The following is a 6,991-nucleotide window of genomic DNA, read 5'->3' on the forward strand; positions in this document are numbered from 1 at the left end:
TCATTCCATTGTACACTTTCCCTTTACAAAAGTGTATGTTAATAAAAAGTCCAGACACTGCATGTTACATGTTCTTACTTTTTATAAGTTGGTAGATGTCTCCTTCCAAAAAAAAAAAAAAAAAAGGAGAAGAGGATAATCATGAAGCACTCATTAAAAAGAGGTCTGACTTGAAATGCCAGCTTCTATTTCCAAAGTCAGTCCTCTGATTACACCAGCTCTTCATATATTTGGAGACATGTACAATTTTTTGACCAAAGAGTAAAGATATAATCATGAGTTTGATTGGTTTCACAATGATGGATAAACATTTTTGCTCTATTCATGTATTAATTTTTTTGAGCTGGCCAATCTGATACAACATTCTCACATACCTGCTCAGAGGGTAAAAAAAAAAAAAAATGAAACAATATGTCACATGTTAGCCTTGTGAGATTTCTTGATGAATTTCCTTTGTGACAAGCCAACCTCTCATCAACAAACAGGAAGTGGACTGAAGAACAGAATCCCAAACTCCCTTTCAGGAGCCAAGCTAGAGAAAGAGATGGTCTTAGAGGGCCCAGCAAGTTGCTCTTCTGAGTGTCTTATATTTGTGATTAATTTCCCATATATTAGTCTCTTGCCACTTATATCTTTTTTCCATGTGTTTCATAGGCAGACATATCTATCCTTATAGATATCTGGAGTAGATAATTTTTTAAGCTTGGGTGTTTTTATGTCTTTTATTTCCTTTTTAAAGAAAAAAAACTCGTTACGTGGGCTTAATTTTGTGGGTAAAATGGTTGTGCCATCTGTCTGTTTTCATGCTATCTGTAGCCTCTCTATTTCTATCTGCATTACTATGATCTTTGCTCAGAAAGACCTAAAGACACAAATTAGTTGGAATGTGAATGTTCTTCATAGGCTCATGTGTTGGGCATTTGATCCCTCACTGGTGGTGATACTCCTGAAACTTTAGGAGGTGGTGACTAGTGGGAGGAGGTAGGACACTGGTAGCATGCCTTTTTTATACCTGATTCCTCCCTCAGCTTCCTGTCCACCAGGAGGTATACAGACTCCCACATTCTCCCTCCACCAAGATGTTCTGCTCAGCATCAGCCATCAATGATCATGGACCAAAGCCTCTGAGACCATGAGCTTACATAAATATGTCTTCCTTTTCAGTTATTCGTGTGAAGTACTTTGTCATCACGCTGCAAAAGGAACTAATAGATTATCAAGAAAATATTCAATATTATTGAGTACATTCTTCTTCCTCTAAGTTTCAGAGCACAATGAGCTTTCTTAATGCACCAGAAAAGGGATAGTTGTCTGATTGTAAGCACACTTACTTTTTTGTTTTTATCAATTGTGGGGCTTGAACCCTGGGCCTGGGCACTGTCCCTCAGCTTTTTAGCTCAAGGCTAGCACTCTACCAATTGAGCCACAGTGCCAACTTCTGGTCTCTGGTGGTTTATTGGAAATAAGAGTCTCATGGACTTTCCTGCCCAGGCTGGCTTTGATCTCAGATCTCAGCCTCCTTAGTAGCTAGGATTACAGGTGTGAGCCACTGGTGCCCAGTTTACACTTACTTTTTTATGTGTAATCATTAAGGCTAGCACATTGGTAGCTTAATGTAATACTCTTTCCACAAGCATTTACCTTTATAAACAGAAAGAGCCCACTGTTTTATCATAGGGCAGAAGTAGAAAAAGTAGTTGACCATAGTATTAAGAGAGAACACACGTAGAACTCATGCCACATCCCATAGCTTACTATCTAGCCTCATTAAACCTAAGGATAGTTAGGTTCTTCATAATTTTTATTTTGTTGTTAGAGAAGATAATTTTGTAGCCCAAAGAAGTGTTATTGCCACAGGTCAAATGAGAGTATATAGGTCGCCATTTCGTTCTCATTTTCCTATTGCTACTCTAATCTATGGGGTACATGAAGAAAGATAACAGGGAATAAAATTCTCAAAGTAGCACTAAAAGAGAAACCCTTAACTTTATTTCTGAAATGAGCATCCAAGTGTCTGTATAAACGTGCATGCCCATGGCATCATTTCCTGACCTAGCTCTTCTCCTCGGTTACTGGATGTGATGTACTTTTTTTCTCTTGTTTTGGTCTTATCATCTGTGGTGAGAGTTATCTTTCAGTAAAGTTTGGGAACTAAACTTCCTTTCATTAGCTAGCTATCCCCCCCCCATACTCCTTCAATTCAGTTGTTTCCATTAGAATCTCTTTTAACATAAATAAATATGCTTCATCTCAAGAGATTCTTCCCCAATGACTGCTATTAGCCATACCTATAAGTACTTGCCACTGAATGAGATAAATTGGGCATGTAGTGTTGGCCAATGAGCCATGACAGTGCTTCCTAGGAGCTCCTCTAGGATCAATTTCCTAGATCATAAAGTAGACCCTGTTCCTCTGGTCTGGACAATATTGAGTCTGTAAGGATTAACTATAATGACTGTAGCCAATTGTCATTAGCTTAAGGAGGAGATCAAGAAAACTGCTACAAAGTTGGACCAGAGCCTAGATGTACAATTTCTGGATCCTATCCGAACTCTGGACTTCTTGTTACATGAAACAATAGACCTGATTATTGCTTATGTCAGTTGTTTGGTTTTCTGTTACCTGCAGTGAAAGGCAATGTAGCTGATTCAGATACATTGTATTTTTAATGGACAGCTTTAATAGTTAGCAGTTATCTATAATTGCTCATCTACTATAATGCTTTGCTATTACAATGCAATAATTGCCAATATTCTATCAGTTCAAAAATGTTTAGGTATTGATATAGAGTTTGATAGTCTACTACAAAGAACATTTATATTTATTATAATTGATTATATTTAATTAGTTTTTAATCCTCTATCCCTGACCATGGTGACTCATTACTGCATAGCATTGGCTAATGTAATATTACATGGTAGGAGTACGAACTTATCCAAAAGAACTAGAAGAAAGTTGATAAAAGTGGAACCACAGGGATCATTCTACGACATCTAAAATCTGAACACAATTACAGAAGAATTGCCTTCTTCACAGGATGAAAATATTTCAGATAAATTAGCATCATTCTTTTCAGTAATTTCTTAAGGAATTAATTTGCCATATAGTTAAAATGAGTGTGAAATTTGTTACTTTTCTATTGTTATATTGAGGTAAGGTCTTGGTTTACTGCCTTGTTTTACAACACAAAAATTTCATCAACATAGCTGAGAAGCAATGTAAAAGCAGAAATAATGTTTTGAATTATATGTTTCCTATGTAAACTCAAAATTTACAAGTTTTTTGTTTTGGAGAGAAATAGCACACTATAAGAACAATGATGATACTATGAAGTGAGAGTCAGGGTACACTAATTTGTGTGTTTAATGTTTAAAGGTGGGTGTTTTGTCATCCATACAATTAGAGGATCCAGACAGCAAGACGTTTTTGTGTGTCAAGTCCTGGGTCTTGAACTCAGGGCCTGGGCACCGCCCCTGAGCATTTTTGGTCAAGTCTAATGCTCTACCACTTGAGCCACAGCTCCACTTCCAGCTTTTTTTTTTTTTTTTTGTGATTAAGTGGAAATAAAAGTCTGACAGACACGCTTGCCTGGGCTAACTTTGAACCTCAAATCTCAGCCTTCTGAGTAGTCAGGATTATAGGCATGAGTCACCAGCACCTGGCATGACTTTAAACTTAACTAAATTTTAGTTTAATTGCTAGACCCTTTTTGTAGCCTTTTGTCCTTTTAAAGGTAATTATCTTTCATGAGGACTGCTTTACCTTACTACGATTTTTATTCTACCAGGTATATTTATGAAAAAATAGCTTATTGAACAAGTGTAAAGTCAATGCTATTTTATTACATTTGTTGATGGGTATTATTACAATTTAGGCATTTACTACATTTACCTAAAAACTTGTACTATTTACTTGTTTGGATATTTTTGGTATTTCGTCTCAAACTCAGTTAATTTACTTCACAAAGAGAGAGCTAAAGACTTCCAAATTTCTTTATAAATTTTACTTGTAAATGAAATGATATATATTACTAACATATGGGGCTGCTTGATACAGTTACTGCTATAACACTATCAATAAAAAGAAATTCATTTCCTCAAAATATAACTACATGTATGAAATGCCTGTAATTGTTATGAATTTATATTCTGTTATTAGGTTAGGTACATAGTTTTATTTTCAAAGTATTAATTTGCTGGGTAAATATGAAATGAACAGAACACATCCAGTCAACTAGGAAGTTTCTACAGCTGTCAGTGAAATGATTTTATTTCCCATGACAGTGTGATGAAAAACAGAGGGGCTTTTGTGATAAATCAGACAATGAAGATTCTTCTCTGGTCCAAGATGTAACTTGTTTCATATACTGATATGTCTCTTATGTTCATTGTCTCAATGATATAAGGAAAATAATGACAAGGCAGGAAAAAGTACAGAGAAAAAGCCCAGGGTTCCCATATATTTAATGCCTGTGGTTGGATTGTCAATGTTCTACTCTATTCCCCCATTCCAATAACCTATCCATCATCTCAGTATGCACATTCACATGCTACTACCCTACATGTGTACAAAGCCACAGCTTGTGGCTATAACTTACCAGTTACCTAGTGAGGACAAGCAAGAAAACAGAACATCTGGCCCTTCTATTTAAAAAACCACTAATATCTCTACATCTTCAGCTTCTAGTCTGAAAAAAATTAATCTTCCCTTAACACACTCTTGGTCTATTCAAAACCATTGAACAAATCTTTAAACTGGTAGTCTGGGAGCTGATTTAATAACCAGTATCTTTACAATCAAATCCAAAGGTCTGTAACAGTGATTTCAATGACTTGGTATCTTGAATACTTAAGAACTCATGGCAAAGAAGAGGCCATATTCCCTTTCATTCACCACTTCATGAAGCCATTTTTCACATTGGGATGTCGAAAAAATGTAAGTTCACTGAACTGCCTGTCAGCCTGTGCCTGCTAGAAAGGATAAATGGAAAGGGGCCTCTGTTTTCCCACATTAGGACACTGTCAGCAGGAGTAGAAATACCAACTGTCAGACACGTGGGATCTAGTGAATTCCTATTCCAGTGTGGCTTCCTCTGCTGGGTGAGGTGGCAGTTAGCAGAAAAGCAACCATTATGAAAGTTAACTTTATATTTGCATTCTACTATGGAATATCACTTGGCACAGAACAGTGATGCATATATAGGCGCGCGCGCACACACACACACACACACACACACACACACACACACACACACACACACACACACATTTTGAGGATACTGCCTTCCTCTGATTTCTGGACTGAAGTGTAGAAGAAACTGTTGCTAAATCCATCTTGGACTGTGGGTTCCAAATTTTGAGATGTGAAAAGGGACTATATATTGTGATGGTAGGTCTCAATTATTTTATTCAACCTAGTGAGTAAATGTCTCTCATATATATTCTAGCCATTCAATAAATCTTTGTTGAATAAATGAATGAGTAAATAAACACACAGTAGATTTCTTAATGACAAATTCTTATTGAAGAATTTTCCTAGTTCTTGGTGGCTAAAAGCCTAAGGAAAGTTAACAGTTGATAGGGATTCTTTTCAATGTAGCAACATTTTGCATAAGTATCACTAAGCATATGAAAATGTGGGCTCACAAAACAAAGGGTGGTAATATTGTGAAATAGAAATAGACCTTGATACAGCACATTTGTAAAAACTTGCCACTGGTGTGTTTTCTTAGGTTCATGGTGAAAAGAAAATGTTATCATAAGGCTAAATTCATTAACATAAAAAAAATTCTTACTGAAAAATAACGTTCCTCCATTTTTCAGGATATATATATATATATATATATATATATATATATATTCTTTCATAAAATAGTTGTGATAGTGTCTGATGCTTGTCCTGTTCATTTCACTTTCTGGCCAAAATAGTCAACCCTTATTGACTTACAGCTTATTGAAAAAAATTTCATTGGTGTTTGAAATCCAAGTTGGAGACTGGCTTTTAGATATGATCTGCTTTATGAAGTTGATGTATTTGTTTCTTTTAGAAACTTACTTGTTGAACAAAGGAAGATAGCACAACCTTGGCCTTAATGCCCAGAATGCTAGCCAACAGGTCGTGTGTGGCTGCTCTGTGCTGGTATTGCTCTTAGAGCTTTTAAAATGTATTTTAAAATGTATTTGAATTTCACAGTGATGGGAGGCGATATTCTTATTGTCTCCATTTTACTGATGAGAAGCTCTAGGCATGGTCAAGTCTTTGCCACCCCACCCCCCCAAGAAAAAAACACAACACACCTGGTAAAGTGGTACAGCTGAGTCAACCATTTGAGTTGTGCCTCAGAACATATGTTCTTATAACAAAACTGACCCATATTGGGTCAGGGTACAGGGTAACTGATAGAAAAAAACCAAAACCAAAACCAACCCACTGTCATTATATCCTAATGGTTATAGACATGGAGACTGAACTAGTATACAGACTATAAATTCCTATTCAAGATTCATATTACCTTAAATTGAAGTCAGAGCCTCTCCCATTTTACCTTATTGACTCATTCTCAGTGGCCTATTTTTAGCTTAGTGTCTCCACAGGTATTGCTTTAGAAGTAACATTCTCCCTAAGCTTTTGTTTTGATTAGATTTTTTTTTAAAAAAGCCAGTGTGAGAGTGTATTCTCTTTAAAAATATGAATGCTTCCTAAGTTCACATGTCACCCTTGTGCAGGGGCCATGCCAATATTTATGCTGTTCTAATTTTAGTATATGTACTGCTGAATGGAGCACCATTACAATATATTTTCAATGGGCCATACCAACCAAGAACAACATTCACAAATTTCGATATCAGGAATTAATCCAGGGGAAATCTAATCTTAGAGGAAAAAAAAAACGTATTTCAGTTTATTTGTTCAAGGTTTTGTTTTTGTTTTAGTGCCAGTCCTGAGGATTGAACTCAAGGCCTGGGCAATGTCCCTGAGCTTCTTTTGTTCA

General features: G+C 36.1%; 1 non-coding gene across 1 annotated transcript; it reads right to left on the minus strand.

Moving 5' to 3' along the window:
* Positions 1–6,680: 6,680 nt before the first annotated feature.
* On the minus strand, positions 6,681–6,784 carry LOC138834939 (U6 spliceosomal RNA). Its single transcript, XR_011374301.1, has one exon. It is a non-coding gene; the product is annotated as a U6 spliceosomal RNA (small nuclear RNA).
* Positions 6,785–6,991: the final 207 nt, after the last annotated feature.

The sequence above is a fragment of the Dipodomys merriami genome, unplaced genomic scaffold, assembly GCF_024711535.1.
Source record: "Dipodomys merriami isolate MVZ:Mamm:240054 unplaced genomic scaffold, mDipMer1.0.p SCAF_1, whole genome shotgun sequence".
NCBI classification, from domain to species: domain Eukaryota; kingdom Metazoa; phylum Chordata; class Mammalia; order Rodentia; family Heteromyidae; genus Dipodomys; species Dipodomys merriami.